General features: G+C 39.6%; 1 pseudogene; it reads left to right on the top strand.

Moving 5' to 3' along the window:
• The first annotated feature begins 23,113 nt into the window (after positions 1-23,113).
• LOC147458534 (uncharacterized) lies at positions 23,114-23,646 on the top strand (annotated as a pseudogene).
• The last annotated feature ends 875 nt before the right edge of the window (positions 23,647-24,521 follow it).

Raw genomic sequence — 24,521 nt, 5'->3', positions numbered from 1 at the left:
GTGAGAATGAACAAAAGCTGTCAAGAAAGGTAAAGCTAGATTTTTAGTTAAACAAGAACCTCATGTCTTTCCGCACTTGGAAAAGATGTGGCCAACCACAGCTAGAAGATGCTCACTAATTTGTGAGCATATCAAGAAACAAACGAGCAGAATGCTGGGGAATCATCTCCACCACGTTTGAAGTAAGTTCAAAGATCATCATAGCTCAATTCTATGTGATCACAGCAAAAGATACGCCACACAACATCATATTAGGAATGCCAATGTCCCAGAAGATGTTAGAGATACAAAATGTAAACATGATAGAGTCATCACAAACAACCAAGAATGAAGACCAACGCTGGTCACTCGCAGACGACTGTACAAAGTCCTCAAGCACAATTCAAATGGAAGATCTTATTGAAGATGTTTCATCTCCATCGAGCAGAACTTGAGAAAAGCTTAAAGCAAATTAGGAAATAGCAAGTGCAAATCAAACAGAACAAAGATCAACCACATAAGCTATTGAGCAGAGAATGCCATCAAAACCAGAAGTAAATAAGATCAAGGTTACAGACAACCAAGAAGCAATAAAAAGTCCAAAGATCCATACATTGCCAATTGAATCAATTGATGTAAGCCAAGTTGGAAAACAAAGTCTCAGGATACCCTCCATAGAGACACAATTAGATCAAGATGAGACCATGGCAAAAGCAAAACAAAGATCTTCAAAAGAGCCAGCAATGAGAATAGGTGTAGTTCTCAGCAATACAAAAGGAGCAAGTGTCAGATGCAATGCTCTACTAGGTAAAGAAGCAAAATTGCAATATGGTTTCAGACCACATTTAGAGCATTCTAGAGATTACTCCATGCAAACATGATAGCAAAACAATGCTAGGTTTGCATACAAGTCAAACAGAAATGGTTGCTACCCTTAGCATCCAACATCATGAAGACGAGGTAAAGTTTCAGGTAAAGTCTTCAAAGGACATGCTTGCAAATGTCATCCTTGGACATCAGTGAATTAGACCAACACAAGCACTACAAAGAAGATACAATGCTATTACTCTCTTTTCCAAGAGGTAGCCAGCAACAATTACAGGTACCGTTAATGCTAGATTCAGAGTTGCAAAAGTAATAGAAATCAAAGACAAATATTGCAGACAAAGGTAAAGCTAAAGTGGAACTTCCACCGATTAGCAAAGAAGATGTGACAGCGTATACCTCTACATCAAAGAACCCTCATGGATTAGCTTCTTCAAGTGATTCAGGCTTTCAAAACTTCAAGTTAATTGCTGACCCAAGTGAACCCTCTAAGGAGACACCCAGAAAAGCAAAGGTATATCAGCCAAAGTACTCAAGAAAGCAAAGAAAAGTCAAGCAAGTGTTTGTTTAGAGCAGTTTAGTCAAAGTCAATGATCTGGTTTGGATTAAAGATAGGAAATCAATACAGAAAGACAAACACATGGGATGGATAGCATCGCAATGGAGCTTAAAGGAACATGAGTACTATGAAGGTAGCAGACAGATATGGGTACCAAAACCTCAAGTAAGGGCATATGAAGTAACATCAAGACACTCCCAAGAAAGAAAGCCCACAAGGTATCAACCTCGACAATATCCTAGGATACCTAAGAAGCAAGTATACAACAGAACATCATTGAAAGTTGCTAAAGTCTACCACAGCTCACAAGAGGATACAGAACATAGACGGCTCTCAAAGAATCTTCCTCTTAGATAAGGATTTTACACAAGTTGTACAAAGATTTGGCTACCAGTCAACCACAAGCCAAATGCAACTACATCAGACCTACATGAAGATCTCAAGAAATCAACAAGCCCTAAAGCAAAGCAAAGTCAACAAAGGAGTTACAAAGGTCCTCAAAAGATTTGGATTCCTAAGTCTTCCAATGCTCCTAGTCAAAAGCCAAATGCCGACAGTGAACAGAGGCCTACAACGGCATCAAAGACTTCTATCAACAGGCCTACTTGGAAAATCAAACACATGATGGAGTCTTCACAGTCAAAGAAGGACGGCCCAACCAACGCGAATACAAATTTAAAAATGATAAAATAGGTATGGCAAAAGAAACCTTCAATGCCAACTTGGTCCTTCACTAATCCTCTTTTTGAAGATTCAAGCTTACTTTTACCTAAAGAAATGTTTGTAGTAAGATCAAGAATGTAAAAGTCAAGTCGCTAGGGTGCAAAAAATACTCTTTGGCATAGTCAGAGTCGGGCTACTGAGCCATAAAATGAGCAAAGCATTAGTCCCAAAGCTTCAAGTCATATTAAACTCTGTGCTAAGAGTCGTAGTTATTAGGCTTACGCTCAAGCTGGAAGAGTTGAGCATATCTAAAGTCATGTTGCTCATGCTAGATGAGATGAGCATAGGAGTTGAAGTCTATTAGCTTATAATTGGTGCAGTGTCGTAGAGTCCAATACTCACGCACAATGCACAGTAAGATGAGAGCACATATCCTCTTCAACGAAAACCATTCTAAAAGGGGTGCCAACTTGCAAAGCTATGCCATATGCTTTTATAGCTACAACATCTTTTTGAATAACCCCTCAAAATCATTCTTGCACAGCATATTGTTTCCCATGCACTTCTGTGTATGCATAAATAGGATGTCCCATCATTGGACATATGCATTAGACACTCTTTTTTCTCTTCCACCTATGCACCTTGAGTGGACTACAATAGGCAAACAATGTTCCATCATGCTACCCTCTCATATTTGCTGCCTGTTTAATTCCATATCTATCAGCAAATAATCCCTTCAGTACTTTATTAATATTTTCCATGCTAATAAGTACTCCAAATTCATGTATCTCAAAGGCAATTTTTTCCCATTGGGTTTTTTCCCTTTGGTCATCCAGGTATTAGACCCTAATTTAGGATCTCATCATTCTACTTCCCTTGTACATACTTTTCATAAATAAACATTAGCCTCATCATTATGCTATTACAACGGACAAATGCAACATCATCTCTCACATCGGACATATTTGGACCAATGAAGATGCTGCAACAAATTGAACCTCATCAACAAATTCAATGACAAATGAAGACGATCAGTCCATCAACAACCAATCAAAACCTTCCCTTGCCTCCACGGACACCTTTCAACAGTGCCGGAGGACGGGCACTAAAATAGGAAGGGGGAAATGTTAACTGAGTCAATGAAAGCTAACAGAAGTTGCTAAAGACCGAAGACGTACAAATGCACATCGAGGATGAATGCAAAGAAGCAGTAAAGATTGGAGTTACACATTTTTCACATTTTCCCAAAATGGTTACGTATTGTAATACCCGTATTATTTCAAGCCATTGTAATATTTTAATGTGTTACGGGCTCAATGGGAGTTCCAAGTTGTAAAGAATAGGTCACTTACTATGCCTAAGTTGCAGTATGGAGGTCATTACAAGATATCTACAAGGTATGCATGATGATTCTAGTAGGGATATACACTTTTTCACACAGCTAGAGACTATACAATGGCATACATCAACTTTGAGAGAGCCAGTGGTCATAGGTTGAGATGAGATTCCTCCCTATACCTACTGTACATACTGCTAGGTCCTAAAGTAGTACCAAGTAGTACCACTTATTGGCACATTTGCCTCTAACTGGGAGATTGTTGGGATAAAAGCGGTGCACTTCTTACTCCGATCGGATACACCATAGGTGTCCGACCTCCCATCACTTGTACACACCTTTACTAATTAGAATAATAAGGGTCTCTCTCATTGGCATACATTGTGGTGAGTTGCTCCACCCACATCCATGTTCTCTCTCTCTCTCTCTCTCTCTCTCTCTCTCTCTCTACAGATGCACCGCATTTGTGCACTCACGACACACACACACACACACACACACACACACACACACACACACACACACACACACACACACACACACACACACACACACACACACACACAAATCCTCTTTGGAGGAGAACCATGAAATAGTGATTTAAGCTTGATTGCAAGGAAGATCGAGACCACAAGGGGGCTCGACCAAAAGGAAGCAAAGAGGAAGCTTTTTCAAACCCCCCCCCCCCCCCCCCCCCCCGCGCCATTGTTTTGAACACACATACACAAGAAAAGACTAGTAGAGATTTCTTACCTCTTGCATGATTTTTGTAGAGGCTTTCTTGTTTGCTTGCTTGCTTGCGGTCCTTGATTGCTTGGTGTGTGATTAATGTAGATTAGTGTGTGAGAGAGAGAAAAAGAGATATTAGTGTAGATTAATGTTTAATGCTTGAAAGATGTTTGATTAGTATTAAGTTAGCGTGAAAAATTACTTGATTTTTTTTTTGTTTAAGTTTGAGAAAAAATTGAGTAGATGAAATTGATAAATTTTAAACATTATAATGCATCAAACATTAAAAAGGGATAAAAATTAAAGAGAGTTTAAAGAAAGATTGGTTTAAGAATAAGTGTTAATTTTGGTTAATTAGAGGGTGAAAAAGATAGAGAGTGGAAACGTGTTAGTTAAAGAGAGAAAGAGTGTATAGAGAGTGTAGAGAGCGAGTGTGAAGAGTTAGTATAGAGAGAGGGTAGAGATAGAGGTTGTAGAGAAAGAGTAGAGAGTGATAGAGATTGTAGAGAGAGAGAGGGTAGAGATTATGTAGAGAGAGAGAGAGTAGAGATTAGGTAAATAGAGGGCAGGTAGAGAGTGTAGAGATTAGGTAAATAGAGAGTAGGTAGAGACAGGTGTAGAGGAAGATTAGGTAGAGTGGGTAGATACAAAGTGTAGATATTAAATAGACAGTTGGTAGAGAGAGGTGTAGAGGAAGATTACTAAGAGGTAGATATATGGGAGACAGAGAGAGAAAGACAGACTAGAGAGAGGAAAAGAGGGATATAGGATATAGAGAGAGTGTAGAGAGAGGAAAAAAGAGATTTTAGAGAGAGAGAGAGAGAGAGAGAGAGAGAGTAGGTAGAGTTTAGGTAGATAGAGAGAGAAGTGAGAGAAAGATTAGGTATAGGTAGAGAAGTGGGATAGAGAGAAAGAGAGAGTAGAGAGAGATAAGTGAGAGAAAGATTAGGTAGAGGTAGGGAAGTGGGATAGAGAGAGAGAGAGAGAGAGAGTAAAGAGAGGAAAAGAGATTAGAGAGAGAAAAAAAGAGAGGGTGTAGATAGAGGTGTATAGTATTACTTTTGTTGTATATACTTATGTGTAAGTAATCCATATGTTAGTGTGATAGATATGTTTGCAAGTATATGCCTATCTATGTGAGTGTGTGCATATATGCATGCATATAGGCACTAAGTAAGAGAGCCTAGCACCCGATGGTTGAACACTTTCTCTCAGAATCAGACTCGGGTTCTCTTTTTAATTGTGAAATTGTGGTAGAGATCCACTCATGTATGGATTAATGAAACGTACCCTTGGTTTTACCATGATTGACATTGTGATGATATCTAAAGAGGTGCCACTAAACTATTGGCACTACTAGCTCCTAGTCAGGTCTAATAGTATGGTCCAAGTCTATGTATTTGATTATAAGTGTATATATGTAACCTTGTATATGTGTGCATATGTGAGTGTGTACCCAGTGTGTAGATATGTATGCATGTATATATGCCGTCTATGTGAGTGTGTGTATATGTGCATGTGTGTATGCACTATCCAATAGCTGAATGCTTCCTCTTGGATGTAGTCCCTTTTTAATTGCGGTAGAGATTTTCTTATGTATGAATTATTGCAACGTACCCTTAATCTTACCACGACTGAGATTATGATGATATCTAAAGAGGTGACATTAGACTATTGGCACTACTGGCCCCTACTTAGGTCTAATAGCATATATGGATGCATGTATATATGTGTGTGTGTGTGTGTGTGTGTGTGTGTGCATATGAGAGAGTGAGTATGTATATGTACCTAATCTTCACCTATTCTACCTCCCTCTCTATGCCCTCCCTATCTACCTTAATTAGGTAGAAGTAGAGGTATGTAGATTAGATGTAGAGAGAGAATGAGAGAGAGAGGTAATTAGATGGATAAAACCTTTCCACCTCTCTCTATTCCTAGTCTACTTCTCTCTCTATCCCTTCTCCATCCCTCTATGCCCCTTCTATCTACCCCTATGTACATCCATCTCTATGCCCTTTCTATCTACCTTAGGTCTCCCTTAGGTAGAGAGATAGAGGTGTGTAGATTAGGTAAAGATTAGGTGTAGAGAGAGAGAGAGAGAGATAGATGGATAAAATCTATCTACCTCTCTCTCTCTATGCACTCTTGATCTACCTTCATTTACCTCTCTCTATGTCTTCTCTAACCTTGGATTGGTTATAGATTAGGTGTAGAGGATATAGATTTATCTCTCTATCTCCCTTAGGCAGATAGATAGAGGTATGTAGACTAGGTAGAGATTAGGTGTAGATACATAGAGAGAGAGATGCGATGTAGATTAGGTGTAGAGAAGTGGTGTAAATTAGGTGTAGATGATAGAGAAGCAGTGTAGATTAGGTGTAGATAGATAGAGAGAGATTAGATATAGGGAGATTAGAGAGATATTAGGTCAATACTTACAAAGTAATCTCTTATATATGTCAAAGACAAGAGACCACTTGCTAAAGAACAATCCCCTGTCTTCTTTCTTTGGTTAGTTCACATCGCATCTAGGCCCCCACCACAGTGTTCGTCACTCCAGTGGATCCAACTCTTAAGTTGATAAGTTAACAAAATAAATTTAGGTCTGTCTCTAGTTAATTAAAGTGAGGTTGAGTGTAGCTAGCTTTTTTTTGTTCGTAGGAGCATGGCCCTCTTATGGTTATGATGGAGTTGGTCCATGTACTGGTTTTTCAGCCAATGATGGATTGGAATCTACAACATGCACTCTCTTTGCGAGAGGAGTACCTATGTTTAACGTAGGGTTTGTTTGTCTACTACACTCCACAGCAGCTAGCGGCTTATGGTCTAGCAAACCACACTGTGGGGGAGTCAAAGAGGGACTCCATATGTCTAGAGCCTCACACTGACAACACCCCCTTCTACCACACCTTCTTATCGAGTCACCCCCCTTCCATTGCAAAGGCCCACACCATTCTATTCAACTCTTGCTTTGCCCGATCCTCATTGATAGTCCACGGATGGTCAAAAAATATCTTTTGACAATGCACGTAGGCATTCCTCTTACGGTAGTGAGTGTTGTGATAGGTGGAGCAGTGGGGGCTCTTATTGGGATGCATGTTTTGGTGGTGGCAGGGGAATGAGATCACCTATTTTGGAGCATGTTGCTCCAACTATAAAAGGATAACGACTGTGTCATCATGCCCATGCTAGATACACATGGGTGCTACTATAGGGTCATGTATAGTGGCAAAGTCAATTTTGGCATTGCATAGGGCATGGCATTTTGGTTCCACTTGAAGATTCTTAAATACTTGATATATAAGAATTGTTTTCTTAAGTTTAAAGACCAACATCTCAATCATGTATGCTATGTGGAGAAAGCATTTCATGCTTGCTTTCCAAACCCCTCTAATGAGCCATGCAATGGTTAGAGGATATATCAAGAATTTTTTTTAAAACCAATAATCAAGTGTGCAACACACAACCGCCAATCAAGTTGTAAATCCAAAGTAGAGCTATCATGGCAGCAACATGGCTGATGTAGGGTGGGAGTGGGCCATGCAAGAAAAGAGCAAGGAAGTGGTAATGGGATTGTCTCACAAACAACAACGTGAAGCTTGGGCCAAGAAAACTCCCACACACTATGGTTTGAGAGTCAAAGCAGGGTGGAAAGATAAATAAGTAAGTAACTTTTAATTGTGCAAGTTCTGTATAGGAGATATTTTAGCGTATGAAACTTTTTATTTAGCTTTAACTTAGAAAAATATCACTTTAACCCATCCTACTAGAGAGACGGTCAAGTGTCATGAGAGAGACATGGAGTCTAATATACTTGGTGATGGTTGTTGGAAAACAATCATATCTCTCGTGAGCAATTTGACTTTGCAATAGGATCTCTACAAGCGATAAGTTTAGCTGATAAATTAGTAATAATCATGTTGAGTTTTTTATTTATCAAATATGGTTTTGGTTGTTGTAGAGTCAGAGTGATCAAACTTATGTACCTCAGGACGAGGAGGAGGCAAACGAGGAAGACAAGGACTTAGATTCATTGGAATTTTGATTTTATTTGTAACTAAATTTTAGTATTGTTCTTTTGTGCTTTAAATTATGCAGGTAAGGTGTGACATGTAATTTAAAATATGTTGCTAATTTAAAAAGTTATTACTATTATTTTGTACACTTTTCAAAATGCAATTGATATTTGATATGTTTTATGAAAGCCAAAAATAAAGATACTCATTTGGACCTAAATGAGTATCTTTATTTTTGAAAAGCCTTGTAAGGGTAATATACACGGTAATGTAAGCGATAACACACGTGGTAATAAACACATATATATATCTTCATCTATTATTGTGTATATTACCACGTCCTTTGTTGATGTTATTGCCACTCACACAATTTTTCCTCTTTCTATTTTCCTTTGCTAATCAGTGGCAATAAAAGCGGCTCTTGACTTTTCCTCTTATAGTGATACTTTAATCTAAAAATAGTGAGTCAATTGTAGAAGAAAAGAGAAACAAAGATGCACCTGATGATGTTTTGAAAGAATTGCAAAAAGATATACTAACAATAAATCAAATTGAAAAATTGTCACTCAAAGGCACTACCGATAATGTTATCATTATACTGGAAAGTGATGGTGATGAAGCACCACAAAATGGAGATGAATGTATTAAAATGTTTTCAAAGAAAAACATATACACATTGTTGCTTTAAAAATTATTATCATTTCAATAAGTTGCATGATTTCTTTATACTTTTTTCCCATGAATGTGATTGTAAAGTTTGTCTCTTATAACTTATTGAAAAATGTGTGTTTAGATCCAAAGGCAATCAACAGAAGTGTTAATCTCAAGTGTCATTAGATCTATTTGATAATACATCAATGGAAAAGATTCATGAATGCTTAGTGAGATTCGGAAATAGCTTTGTGGATCAAACATTGAAGATTCAACATCATTGAGAGAGTCTCTCACCAAATCTTTTAAATCCTAGAAGTCCCCAATTGATACTTTTCATGTAGATATATCAGATGTTCACGCTTGTGGATTGGAAGAACTAGTGAATAAGTTAAATCTAAGGAGATTTCATTACTAAAATTATAGCTTAATAAGTTAAATGCTATGTTGGTTTGCACCAACAATGTAATTCAAAGATCTAAAAATGTCAAAAAGTAAATCTATTCACAAGATATTTTGGTTGTATGTAAATTTAACACTCTCTCTCTCTCTCTCTCTCTCTCTCTCTCTCTCTCTCTCTCTCTCTCTCTCTCTCTCTCTCTCTCTCTCTCTCTCTCTCTCTCTCTCTCTCTCTAGTCACTAGTAATTGTATCCTACTGTATACGTGTTTCACAACACAATGTCATGCTTTATTAGAAGATATTTTTATGTGTATCTATTTATAGTAGTGTATTGAAAGTAGCTATATTAATACTTCCCTCCTTCCTTTTCTTTCTCATGCATGAAACACACACACACACACACACACACACACACACACACACACACACACACACACACACACACACACACACACACACACACACACACACACACACACACACACACACACACACTAGCTCTATGAGACGGATGTCAAGAGTCCCTACTTATAGTAGTAGACTAAAAGTAACTATATAAACATATTTCCCTCTTCCCTTTTATTTCTCAGACATGAACAACCCACACATACAAATTAGTTCTTCAAGATGGCGTGGCTTCCATCAAAAAAGCAAAGCTATTGTCCGCATGCAGTAATTAGGAAGGAGACAACTATTTGAAAAGAGTAAAACAAAATTCGAGATGGGCTTCAAAGAGATTAAATTAAAAGGTTCATGAGAGCAAGAATCCAAATGATATGGGAGATTGTTGGGGGTCCCATCGTTGCAATAGCTCCAATGACCAACAAAATTATCAATCCGGAGGGATGAGCTACCCGGCTAGGGCATGGAAACACTCACACGGTTAGTGAGCTAAATCGTGGTAACACAAATGGTTAACTTTATGAGGTGACCTTCTCGGCCTATGGAGGAGCTAAGCCGCAATGAAGGGCAATCTCCATATCCACTTCTCTTCACCTCTAATCAACCCAATCACACACACTAAGATTGCAAGACGCGCACAACACTAATCCTATCATGCAACACACTAATCGCAAGCACACACACATAGATCTATCGAGCACCACACTTTAATCAAACCTACATGCACACACAAAGAGGGCAATCACACAAGATTAGAGAGGGATTAACCACTACTTAGTTAAGATCTAGTTAATCTAACCATCATAGGCAATCATAAAAAGTATGAGAGAGGCATAGTGAAAGAGAATGAATCATTGATTAGTGTTAATCAAGTCTCATGAGCAAGGAGAAGCTCAAAGACTCCATAGCCACACACCTCAAGAGCTCTCACCAAAGAGTGCTCTCAACAAATGAGCTTGAGAACCCTAATTTCTGTCATGCTAGTGTTAGCCACCACTCAACTGAGAACCCCAATTGCAAACGCTTGCACTACAGATGCTATATTGGGTATTGACACTAAGAAGTTGTACATGAGAGTCCCGAAGGCTGATGATAACATGTAATCTTTACCTGCATAGCCATGCCAATTGCATCAGTGTCATGTGCAGTGACCTCTACCAATCTATCTATAGTAGGTATATCAACCCTCACTGCATCACCACCATAACTAGTCATGTATGGACGTGTCAATCCCGGCTCCAGGGTAGTCGTCACTCCCTCATTGTCCATAGGGACTATATCCACCTGTCCTGGCATCACCATATCAGCCTCTAGCATAATCATGTCAAAGAACTCCATGTCACTCATCTCCGTGGTAGGAGGTATCTCTGTCCTAAGAGGATCAATCCCTCATCAATCCATTATGTCTTGTTAGAGCATGACCACTCTAACTGTGCATCTACAGACATGTCATGCACAACACCCTGGAGCGCATCTGTATGTTTGCAAAGTCACTAAGACTACATGATCTTGCACATGTGACTCACTGCTTTTCTCTCTAACTGGCAAAGCATCAAAATCTGTCACTACCACAAGTGATTTCTCTAGTCATGTACTCAAAGATCTTTCTCTACATGTCTATCCTTAGACCCTCCATGCACAACGAGCGAAGTGTCAGGCTGCTCATCAACAAAGCATAGTTGCCTAGGCTGCAAACATCTGCATGGCAATGGACTCATAGAGACTATGGCATTTTTGACACCAAGAACATAGAGAAGTGGCCTTGCGCTATCACAAGCAAACCTCTCCTCATCAAGTAAAACTCATCCATCAGTTGAACATGACACCCATAATCTCTTAGTTGCAAGATGGAGATCAAACTCCTACGAGCATCAGGCACCTACTACTGAACATCATAGAGCACAAGCATACTCCCACAGGAAAAATGAAAATGAATGTCACCCACACCATGAACACCATCTTGTCTCAGAGCAAAGAAAATGCTAAACCACTCCCTACGAGGAGTAACATGGCGTAAAGCATTGTTGTCGAGCTGCCAATCGTGCGACAAATTCCATGCATATCTAGTTGAACCTATGGAAGTAGGAGTGTCTACCACACTTGTACTCTCAGCAAAAACCAATGGAATCCTTCGCTATCTCCAACGCCTCAAACAACATATCCTCATGTGCCTTTGTAAGACAAGGGAAGCTAAAGCCTGAGAGTCCACCACCCAACCACCCATTATATAGGCAAGCCCTTGGCCCTTTGCCCTTGTTGGACTCCCCGTTCCACACCGCCTAGCCCGGCCCTGCCCTTGTCTAGTCCAGCCTTGCCAGTGTCCTGATCACATTACTCCCCCCTTAAGAAAAGTTTTCGTCCTCAAAAACAAAAGTGGAGAACTTCTTCTTAAGAACACTAATTTTTCCCAAGTGGCATCCCTCATGGATCTAGCTATTTGGTTGCCCGGAACACAGTTCCGTAGGAGGGTCAATGAAACCAAGAGTAGCATCTTGATTTTCCCATTGTTGTCCATTTGCAACCATCTAGTGTGTAGAATCCATTTAGAACGCACATGAGCATGCTAAACGAGTTATCATGACAAAGATGTACCTGAGAGAGTACCGCTTTTCACTTTTTGTGAAAGTAACTTGCTGACCCAAATCATCAGCCAAGTGTAAGTCCTTGACTTGTTCTCAAATTTCATCAGTAAACAATCCCAACGTGACTTATACATGAAGAGACTACTTAGTCGCAACATGCGTTAACTGATAGTAAGTAAACTCCAAGAAGAGCAAAAAATGCTTATTAATTGGATTGCTTGGTGCTAATGTACGCACTTTGCATATCCTTTAGCCCAAGATTACTCTTTGTAATATGCCTATCCCCTTGGATAACTGACAGTACTGAGATGTGTTTTCCGTCACAGTTTACAGACAGTCTTCCCAGATGACTGGTAAATGGGAATCACAATATTGTGTAACACTATTGAGGAATCAACAATGTCCAGAGTAACCATCGTGGTTGTCTTTAAAAAAAAAATCCACAAACACCCAAACCGAGCCATGACCTCTATTGGTGATTAGTAGACCCAAAAGTAATCTCATAGAGATACTGCCTATAGAGTGCAAAATGCTTCATAAGCAGCAACTTGACGAATACGCATGCCATTCCAAATCAGCCTTTGCTAAACACTAGGGCCCATAACTCCTAGTGTGCATGCATTGAGAAAAAAACAAATCCGAACCTGTATATCCATGGTGATTCTTGCCTATACTTATGGCAAATGTGATTCGCCTAGCACACATTAAAAAGGAATGTAAATAGTTCTAAAAAGAAACTAAATACTTTCAATTGCACAAGCCTTGCTGAAACGTCTGAACCATAATAGAAGGTGAAACATTGATCACTTCTAGGTACAAACAATGAAACTTTTTCATTAACAATTTAGAGCCTTGCTATATGTATAAACAACCATCTGTAATGTTGTTTAGCAGTACTTGTACCTGGACAAGTCATTCTAAGTATCCGACAATTTCTGGCCACGAAATTGCTCCTGATATGTCGTGCTAAAAATGGTCTAGAAAATAGATGTGACCAGCACCTAGGGACTTTGTCGTGACACATAATTGAGATAATGGCACCAGTGTCAGTCCAGAGACTCATATTCTCCACATGTGGAGTATGTCTCATGTAAGGATGTGTAAAAAAGAACATCCTTCAAGTACAAGATGTACTTGTGTGTGGAGGTAGCTCTAAATACTCTGCGACAAGAGTGAGAGGGACCCTCATTCTTTGCTCCACACTGGCTAAACTGAACTCCTTGAGTCCCTAGACCATGTTGTATCCCATGTGACAACATGTGCCAAAGTGAATCCTACAAGTGAATTGATAATAGCATAATGTACATTGGACACTACGACCCAAAATACTTGTTTCGACATGCCCTTGGCATGGCCCTGAAATATTCAAGCGTATTTAAACGACTTGAAACAACCAAGAAATGCATACTAAAAATTGGAATAACACCAAATCAACAGATGCGTACCTGGAGATTGAACTGAATGTTCACTTACCCGTATTCAAATACAGAGGAACACGTCGTTCACGTGTGAAAAAACAAGAAACATTGCACTGGAAACCCTGGGTGTTGTCGTTGCAAGCCAAACCCTTTGATTAGAATCTACGTAGTCAAACCCTTTGGTAAGACCCTTTGTAGAAACTGCTCGATTAGTAGGTAACGGTAACCAACATAGTGAACCGTGTATAGAATGATTTGGAAGCAACTTGAGAAGGGGAATTTGTCGGCTACCACGTGGTATAGTGAGGACTTCTTTCCTTGAAAGTATAACGAGAATAGATCAACTGTGATCCTCCATGATTATGGGGTGATTTAGTAAGCACCCGCGGGGCGTACCCCAAAACAATGCGTCCATAGACACTCGTAGTGCTATAGAGAGAGCAGGAGATCCACACAAGTGGAAGTCTAGCTCTTGTGGATAGCCATGCTATCGCAATGGTATGTTTCATCTAAAATCCGTGGTAGAAATCACCTGAGTTGAGTTTGTGGTTATCAAATACTCGACTTGAGTGTCGCATTGAAACTATGTCGTGCAGAAATGACACCATAAACCTCCAGAATGAGAAGACTCTTGCTTGTCAATTAACATGGTTGTGTAGTCCAATGGGTAGATCTGTTCGGTCTTAAGAACAATCCCCCAAGGAATGCCAACCGTTGGGTAATACAGGTGATCTGACAATGACTCTTAGTCAACGTGTGTGGCTCATAGCCTTATGGCCATTAGTGTTCAATGGACGAAACGATGAAGACTAATGTAGAGGGCGTCGTGTCCAATTTCTAGTTGAGAGTTAAAGCACCTTGGCTCATGCTGACTCCCAAACAAAAAGTGTATCAAAAACTGCGTAGAAAGTTTTCATTATTCATGGAGAGAAATAAGAAAGAGAGAGAAGATGCTGGGCTGAGGACTTTTCCTTAAGTGACGAGTTTGTATATGTTGTGCCCAATCTGTGTCCTCTGATGCATCTTATGCTAGACTTGCAGATTATCCTATAAGCATGCAACAATCTGCCTATATAAACACTCTCATCGAGAGAGGGAACAAAAAACATAAGCCACAGCTTGACCCTCTTACCATGTATGGGGTCGTGACTTTAGAAAAATGACTTAATATGGCACTTTGCCAGTGAAATAAGTCAAAATTTTAAGTTCTTTTTAGTGTTGTTGTGTGTTGATAGCAACCAACAATCATATTAATAATCCATCCTTAGTTTGTCCTTGACAGAGTTGTGAGTGTGATGACGGAAGTGTAATGCATGAAGCGGTAGAATTGAATCCATCGCCCTAGTATGCCTTGCATGCAGAATTGTAAGCCCTTGCGGAGAGTGATGGCCTCAACTGTGAGAACCAAAACTATAAGTCCCTTGCATAGTGTAGACTGGTAGGGATATATTGAGCTGATATTCCTTATTGTGCCAGTTTCTCGAATCCCTATTTCCTATAAAATTGCCAAATCACTTTGCTTTGCACAATGACAGTAATTGCCAAGTAAAGTGTAAATAAGAAAAAACAAGAAAAACTTAAACTTGGCTAACCTGGTCTTTGCTGTTACCAATTGGCCCGATATTCCGTGGAAGAAAACTCGCCTAAAAATGGCGCATAACCCTAGCCATATCTGCTGCACCAGTGGGAGCTCTCGTATGTCCATATACGTCCCTTGTATCATATACGCCCGTCTTTCACGTAATGAAATAGCCTGCAAGCATTTTGTCAAGTCCATCCCAAGTTTGTATGCTCATAGAATAGACCGAATGTGGTGAGGCACAGTGCAAGATGCATTAATTGAAGCCGTTTGTTTCAAGCAACCTTTGCTTGACGAGTTGGCATTGTAAAAATTCATATGGTGGTCAACAGTGCATTCAACTTCTAGCTCTGGATGTCAATTTTTTCCATGATGCTTCATGTACTTATATTGCCTGTTCCCTAGCAGGGTGCAATAGCTTGGAAATGAGTATGCCTCCAATGCACGAAGCCGTGCTCCCAGAAATCATGCTTTACTCCGTCTCGAGATAGCACAACGAGGAGAGATAAAAAATTAACAACCAACGTAAGGCACAAATCGGTTTATTGGAGTGTCAAAATTGAATGAGAGAGAAAGAATCCGTGCTTCACGGATAATGGACATGCCATGCATGTCAAAAATTGTGTCAAGAATCGGCAAAGAAGCAACCTGCGGTGCATCATCATTCATTGCTACCTTGATTGGACAAGAATAATTCTTGAAGCAAGAATTAACTTGTGCAACTTTCTAGAATATCTCCTGCAATTTAAATCATACATAAAACGAGGAAACCTTAAAAGCATGAAACCTCAAATCTATTGATTAGTTTGAATCCTTGTGCTCTGGTTGAACCTTGGTTTAGTCAAACCACGAGCACATCCCTTGGAGCATCTTGAGAACTTGCTATTTGTCGAGTTTTTTGTTGAAAGTTGGCTAACACTTTGTGTTGCCAAGTGCATGTGTTACTAGGACTTTCAGCAACCGCCCAAAACACACCTTGATTTGTAGATCTATGTGACATTCGGATATTGTTGAAGGTTTGCATGCTATACCAGTCTCGTTCTTGCGTTTTGCATGCATAATATGCTCGAAAGCTTGTGTTCGGGCCCACCATGGCAAAACCTTGCACCATGGATGCCTTGCCATGAAGTCGATCGGCCATGGCGTTGCACAGAGCCCCAACCTGCTGAATTCTGTCGACTGAAGCCGTGGGCCAAAGCGCTTAATTGGGTAGGGCAAAAATAAGGAATTAGAAAAAGAAACTCAACTCTCTACTGCCACCATGGCCGACTGCGCAGGTAGGGAAGCGCTCCTCTATGTTGATGTGGTCGTCTTGCAGCAGTGCAGCTGAAGCAAAGGTTGTTGCTGTAACAAACCCGCATCTGGAGAGTCGCTCCCTGCAGGTTTTCATCCAGGTCAAAGGTTCGGCCCTTCCTCCCACTAAGCGGGCTTGCCCCCGGTGCTTTCCGGCTTCCCAAACTCTTGCTTAGGGTTTACTCCCGCTCGGTTAGCCTCTACTCAAGGGGCCATAGCGCCTTGCAACAGGGTTTCCTCGTGAAGCTTGTCCACCACCCTCCACAGAGAAAGTGAGACGAAATCATGCAACACGCCTTGCCATGGCCCTCCAGAGAGAGAGAGAGAGAGAGAGAGAGAGAGAGAGAGAGAGAGAGAGAGAGAGAGAGAGAGAGAGAGAGAGAGAGAGAGAGAGAGAGAGAGAGAGAGAGAGAGAGAGAGAGAGAGAGAGAGAGAGAAAGAGACATGAGACCATGCTTCCATGCCCTCCACCCTTCTTCTCCTTCCTCCTCCCTGAGCTCTGATACCATTGTAAGACAAGGGAAGCTAGTGCCTGAGTGTCCACCACCCAAGCACCCATTATATAGGCAATCGCCTGGCCCTTTGCCCTAGTTGGACTCCCCGTTCCACACTGCCTAGCCCGGCCCTGCCCTTGTCTAGTCCGGACTTGCCGGTGTCCTGACAACCTTGGTCTTCCACAATGCCACCAAAGCACATGTATGGGCCTCTGAGATATGCTTGATACACCATCTAGTGTATCCAATAACAAATTCACTGCAAGATTCCATAACTAAGTTCAATGAGTCTATAGATCAGCCCACACAAAGTGTAAATGCATTATCCACAAGAGCATAGCCGCTCAATACAATGCAAAAGAAAACCAGGTGATCAAACACCTGCCACCAAAATTATAGCAAATATCACATAAAGTGCATAACCCTCTGCCAAAACCTCGCCAAAACCAAGAAACAATCATGCATAAATCGTGACCATATGCAATGAGAGCACAAGCAAAATGACCATCCGCATAGGCATAAGCCAAAAACTTGGCTAAAATAGCTCTCTAGCACCTGTCACAAAGTGCATAAAACCTGGTAAAAATTCCGTAGAGTCTCCTTTGAAACTGAAGAAAAATGTCACTAAAAAATGAGGAAGTAAAAAATGCAAAAATACTATGGCACAATGTCAAACACAATGGCAAACAATCCGTGGATTGGAATCAATGAGTGTAACTTGAAATCACGACCTAGATCACACTAAATAATGCACATAAAATTATTGGGAAAAGTTTGCCAGAGTTTTGGTAGTAAAATAGCTATCAAACCCAAATAAGCAACAACAATCACCCGCTCAAAGTCATGAGCAACACATACACAAAATCCACACTCAAAATATATGCATAAACCTCTTCAATTTATGTCCTCCAAAACTCACTACAAATCCATGCACCTCTCCCATCTACTCCACCAAAAGGTATGTCAAGGTACTCCATATTTTTAAATATTTCAAATTGGAAGGACTTAAGAATCCAACACCTCTTGGATCCCATGCACACATTAAAGAATATTTCACACACACTTTGGAACCACATTACAAGCAAAAAGGACTCTTTGGGGCGTGGGAGGCTTGAAATGCCTCCCCACATTTGCCACTCCATGTCAAGGCCCCAATAGAAAGATTGGCTTCTATTGATCCCTCTATGCCTTGCATGTGGTCAGATAAGGAAGATGTAAGGATGAACTCACACTTGCTAAGTGGAAAGGAAAAATTGAAAGTGTTGGCTTCTATTGATCCCTATATGCCTTGCATATGGTCAAATAAGGAGGATTAAGGATGAATTCACACTTGCCAAGTGGAAAGGAAAAATTCATTAACATGGACATGGATCTATGCCAAGTGGTTAACAATTTTTGCATCATCATTGCAAAGGTTATAACAAAGTGGGTGGACTTGTGGACAATGGCAAAGGCAACACATTTGCAAGAGAGGGAAGCATGGAAGCAAGATCATGGAGAGATGATGGCACCCCCAGTTCCTTGACACTTGCACGTTTTCTATATCTCATCCATTGAGTGGATCCAAGAGAGAATAACCAAAGCAAAGGTACACGGAGAGGACATCACTGACAAAGAATGGGATATGCACGAGGTTGCGTACGAAAGGTAGAGAACTCATATGCCTAAACCATATTGTAGTTTTTACTTGATTTAATTTCTGTAATTCTATAGTATCTTTCCTTTAACTCTATGGGTCAAAGGATCAAACTTTTGTACCTGCATTGCATGGGTATCCATTGCAATCCAAAATCATACTTCCAATAGTAACTCGGCCTCATAGGTCACGCATTCCTATTTGCTTGATGGACTTATTTCTTCATGAGAGATCTCCTTGTTTTTCTTATTTCTCTTTTCATATGCCTTGTGACGCATATTTTGTTGCTAATAGTGTGATCTTCCCATACAAAATATTATATATCCCTCAAATATATCCATCTATTATCTAGGATAATCTTTTTTTTGGTCTCATCCATCATTGTGCATACAATTGGTCGTTCTCCCAAGCAAGGAGCTCCTTGCTTACCCACTCTATGTGCTCCGTAAACCATAACTTCGTAAAGGCCAAAGTGGGTTTTGAAGAAATCTTTGATAACAATGGCAAGAAAAGGGAGTATCTCTTAAGTTCTCTTTAAGAATTCCACAAATAACTATGTTCTAGGAGAGTCGTTCCCGTTCCTTCAACTCCTCCACATCCATAGCTTGGATGAAGGAGGAATTAGAAACCACATTGTTACCACCACATACAGCAGCCCATATCCATTTGCAAAATTCACATCAAGTAGATTGGTTCATTGTTAAAATACTTGCAGTTTTATTTAAACCAACAACATGTTGATTTCTATTATCAATCTCTATTATTTGATGTACATAAGATCAATAATCTCTATATTTTCGCTATTAATTGAAGCACTTAATTTTGTCTCCTCCCATAAACATAATAACACTTTTGTACATGCCACATTGACAAGTGTAAAACCACGATGGATTGTGGGAATGAGCAACTTTGACACAGATAGTGATGAGGCCAGACACTGTAGGACTATTGATAGGATACTAAAAGTCAATTTAAGAACCTTTTACCTACATCTTTGAGTGCAATTGGTTTGCAAATGTGTCTAGATGATGAGGTGGAAGATGGCGAATTTGAAGATGACGAAGCCAACATATTTACAAATGACGATTCACTTTCTCTCTTTGTTGATTTAGGAGCCATGGGTTTAGATCTAGATGATGCCACTTGTATAGATCTTTTTGAATATGATTCAGAAACATTTTGTATACTTTATTCTATGAGAATCTCTCTCTTTCTCTCTCTCTCTCTCTCTCTCTCTATATATATATATATATACATATATATATATATATATATATACATATATATATATATATATATATATGTATATATATATATATATATACATATATATATATATATATATATATACATATATATATATATATATATGTATATATATATATATATATATGTATATATATATATATACATATATATATATATATATATATATATATATATATATATATACATATATATATATATATATATATATATATATAATTTTATCAAGCATGCTAATTTATGCTAGTCATATGTATGTGATTAATTTAATAGTCAAACGTCTACCATTTTCTTTGTCCATTTTTTACGAAAAATATCAGGCTCTATAAAAAAAATTATAAAATAGAAAGAAGAATGCAAATTTGTATATTTTAGCTCCAAAGCACTGTGCGGTAATGCTAGAGGTTATAACGGTGGTTATAACCTCTCTCTCTCTCTCTCTCTCTCTCACACTCACACACACACACAAACACAAACACACACACACACACACACACACACACACACACACACACACACACACACACACACACACACACACACACACACACACACACACACACACACACACACACATCCACCTTCACACATTTTCATATGTTGGTCTTGTAAAGAGTTATGCTTGTAAGTTGAGTCAGTGTTTTGGGTTATGCACAGTGCAAGAGTCTACTATTGTAGAGTGCTTTGAAGAAGAGCTCCTTTATTGTGCTCCTTGCTTAGCATCTCTCCACAGCAAGAGAGCTTGCCACCACCACCACTGTGTAAAGCCTTTTAGAATATGCAACGAATGCAAGGATGCAATCACTTAGATAAAATGAGTGTTGTTTTTGGGAAAAGAGTGTAAGCCGCTTCTATTTTGTGTAGGGTTTTCCACATCGGGCCACAATGCATGTCCTACTTGCGGGCCATCATTGGCAATGAAGCAACCGGATGCCTTGTGCCAGCTCATCTATCCAAACTTGAAACAACCATCATTTCTTACCTCAACACCATTTTATCTGTCCAATTTTTATGAAAATTATCATGCTCTATAATTTTTTGACTACAAAATAGAAAGAAGTACCCAAATTTCAATATTTTAGTGCCAAAGTGTTGGGAGATAATATTAGAGGTGATCATAGCGGTTAAAAATGTGGTGATAACCATAATAACAAGCACAATAATATACGTGGCAATGTTTAATTTACAAAAAAACTCCCTCCCACCCCCTGTCTCCTCTTTGACCACCATATTTTTTACTTTCTCACCATAAAACAAGATAAATGGCCGTTATAGTGTCTACACAAAGGTTAGTCCCAAGATATGTACATAATTAAATGAGAGATAAAATAAATTTACTCACTTTGCTACATGTGATTCTTGACAAGTTGTCCTAGACCTATTGATGCGAGGTTCAATGTTTCCAAACTATTGGTCCATGACAATAATATATGCAATATCTTTGAAGGTTGATGTTATAGAATAAACCATGCATATAAATTTATTTTAGATAATGTGGGAAAAATCCCATCCCCAACTTGGGCTCATTTGGAGGAATAATACACTAGCATGCATTTACATTGAGGTTAATGGGTTAAAGAAATGATGGATATAATAGGCAAGGAACCCGTTGTGTCCATTATTTTCTCTTACTAGGAGGCACATGAATATAATCATATAGTTGAAATAATGGTCATGGGACCATTCTTGCAGTATTTTTGTTCTATTAAGAGGCTCTACAAGATATTTTATAACATTTAATTTAATACATAGGGCCAAACAATGAGTAGGAACATTGAGGGAATTACAAAACATAATCTTGAGACACTAGAAAATTCTATCTCTTAGTTTTGACAGTGGTTGAGCACAATATGGTGCTTGTTACAACAATCATGAAACATCATCTCTGTCTTTTTTTTTTTACTCAGACATTCTATATGAATTTTCACCGTAGTCCATAATTCTTACTTTGACCAACAGGAATGAATAGAATTGTGATTTGTTTAATCATTGAATGGACTATAGCCTTAATTACTAAAATACAAATAATCCTTAGCCTTCCACAATCATGTAAATATAATATTGTATGAACTCAATTGGTCGTGGAACCATTCTATCAATTCATTTTGCTCTATTGAGATCTTGCACATATTCTTTCATCGTATACATTGGGCTCCACACATAAATAGAATGTCTATGATTGTGAGTCCCTATATCATTCACTATTTCCTATCTTGTTCAAATCTACAATGATACTTGGTTGAATACCATTTTTGAATCCACAAATTGGGAAATTTCATAGGTCTCTTTGTCCTTAAACCATACATATAAGTGAATAACTCACCCCGGAAACATCAATGCATGAGTTGTTTAGGGACTTGGAAATAAGATATAAAGCATGACCTGAAAATTGACTGCAAAATAATGCCATGATGCTTGGTCACAAGACTATGCTACCATCAACGACTCAATATCAAGTTTCCTATTGGGTGGTTTTTAACTCCTTCCTACTACTATTTTTGGTACTATCTCTAGCTACTTGTTGTACTAGTGCCTATTTATTGACTTGTTACTTTGCTTGGTAGTCTTAGTGGTTTTGAATCTAGGTGGCAAGTCCAAATTTTCATGGGTACTAATGTGAAATGATTGATATTTTGTGTGCAATGTCTAGCGCATGGTGTGTTCTATGAGATTGATTATTTTTCTTTGTTGTGTAACAGACATAGCATGACAATCTGGAGGCCACCTGCAAGGAGGGACATGTCCATTGTCAATTTGTGAATGGGATTCTCAAGGAAGTGAAGCACAAAAAGAGGTTCAGCCTCTTCCCCAAGCCACCCTTTGTAGATATTGACAAAACAATCCATCTATTTGGTACGTGTACTGCATGCAAGGAGTATCTAGACGTGGCATATGTTGTGGGAAGCTTCATGTTAGAGTGTAAGCATCGATACCACCCTCTTTGCTTCAGTGAACTTTTTCACACTAGTGGCACATGTGTGAAAGAGGGATGTGGAATGGTAATTCCTACAGTGGCAAAAGCGTTTATCAGTGGGCATTATATTGTAAAGCGTAAGTTGGCATTGTTTTCAATACATTGAGGATTTCTACTTTTGGATTACGATGTTGATTGAGTGAGTCATCTGCAATTGTGCAGATGAGGAGGATGTGACACCTGCAAGCCAAGATGTGCAAGGAACAGACATGATGGTGGTGTGAAGAACGGTGGGCCTAGACTAGCAAAGGTTTTTGTTAAGTATGTGGAGGACCTTCCAGTATGGAACGGGTTGAAGACATCCTCGCAGATGGAATCTAGTTGGAGGACGGAGAAAGTGGAGGGGCAGGATGTGTACACAATAGGTGAAATCCAAGGGGTGGATACTGCTATGGAGAAGAGGGAGGTTGTTGAAGGCTAGGATAGTGTTGGAATGAATACTATTGAGGCCTCTTCAATGGACCTCGACAAGCCATAGGACAAGCAAACCAAGTTTGATGAACATGGTGCAATTGATGAGGTGTTGCTAACTACAGTTGAGGTCTTGCAGGGCAAGGTATTGTTGAAATGAGTGGCGAAGGAGCGGTCGATGGTGTTAAGAAAGCGGACAGTAGTGAGGATGGTGCTAAGGATGGGGCTGGTGAGAAAGATGTAAACAAGGGAAAATTTCAGGAAAAGGTGACTGATCCGATAGATGTGGACATGGATGCTATTGGTCCGAAGAAGGTGGCCGGCGCGATGCCGACATCCCCAGGTGATTTCACCTTGTCGGACTTGTTGTCTATAGTAGGAAGAAAGCGAGTCTGTGGACAAGCCAAAAAGTCCCGTGCTTGCAAAATTTAGCTTATGCCTACCCTTGTAATTGATAGTTTGTGTCTTGATGTAAAGCACTCAAATCATATTTTGGTCTCCATCTATTACCATATGTTTTAATTACATGTTACATTTTTCTTCTTGAGTAAGTTGTTGTAGGATCTTCATTGTGTGCTAAGTGACTCAAAATATTATTGGCATTGTAGAAATTGATTTGTGGTGGCTAAAGGAAAAATTGGCTGACATATAGAGCTGCCAAAAGATGTTATGGCTATAGGTATGCGGCTAATTGTATTTGATGTGAATGGTGTGATCTTAAAGAGCTACAAACAACCACCACCAAAGATGAAAATTTTGCACCTTCGAGTGGAGGCGAGACCATTTGTATATCGTCTGAGTCTAGAGTTATGGTGTGCAATCAGGCTGGCTGTAGAGGATGTGTGTTAACCCTCACGGCTCACGGACACCCTATCGCCTACGACGGACACTGTAACCATATTATTTATTTAAGTAGAGTCAGGCACCGGGCTTGTCGGTCCAATAGGGAAAGGTAGAGTGATCGCCGATGAGAGGCGCACTCTAACTGGGACATTCAAGGGATTAGTTGGCTAAGCATGGGCGCCCAAGTGTGAATGGGGTGAGCTCCTATAAAAGCCAACTAAACCTAATTTTTACTCATTCTCTCATTTGTGCAATAGAAGAGTGCTCTTGCTCCATCTCCATCTTCTTCTTCTTCACCTCCTTGTGTGTGTGTGTGTGTGTGTGAGAGAGAGAGAGAGGGAGAGTGTGTGTGCGATCGAGCATTACGAAGGCACGACGGCGGCGAAGCGGTTGAGCGCGGCACGACTGCAGCTTCTTCTTCATCGCGGCGAGGAATCCACCACGAAGGCGAGCGTAGAGCGGTG

Source organism: Adiantum capillus-veneris, chromosome 5 (genome assembly GCF_014529385.1).
Source record: "Adiantum capillus-veneris isolate H3 chromosome 5, ASM1452938v2, whole genome shotgun sequence".
NCBI lineage: Eukaryota > Viridiplantae > Streptophyta > Polypodiopsida > Polypodiales > Pteridaceae > Adiantum > Adiantum capillus-veneris.
The sequence above is the reverse complement of the archived record's forward strand: the minus strand, read 5'-3'. Positions and strand labels throughout refer to the sequence as shown.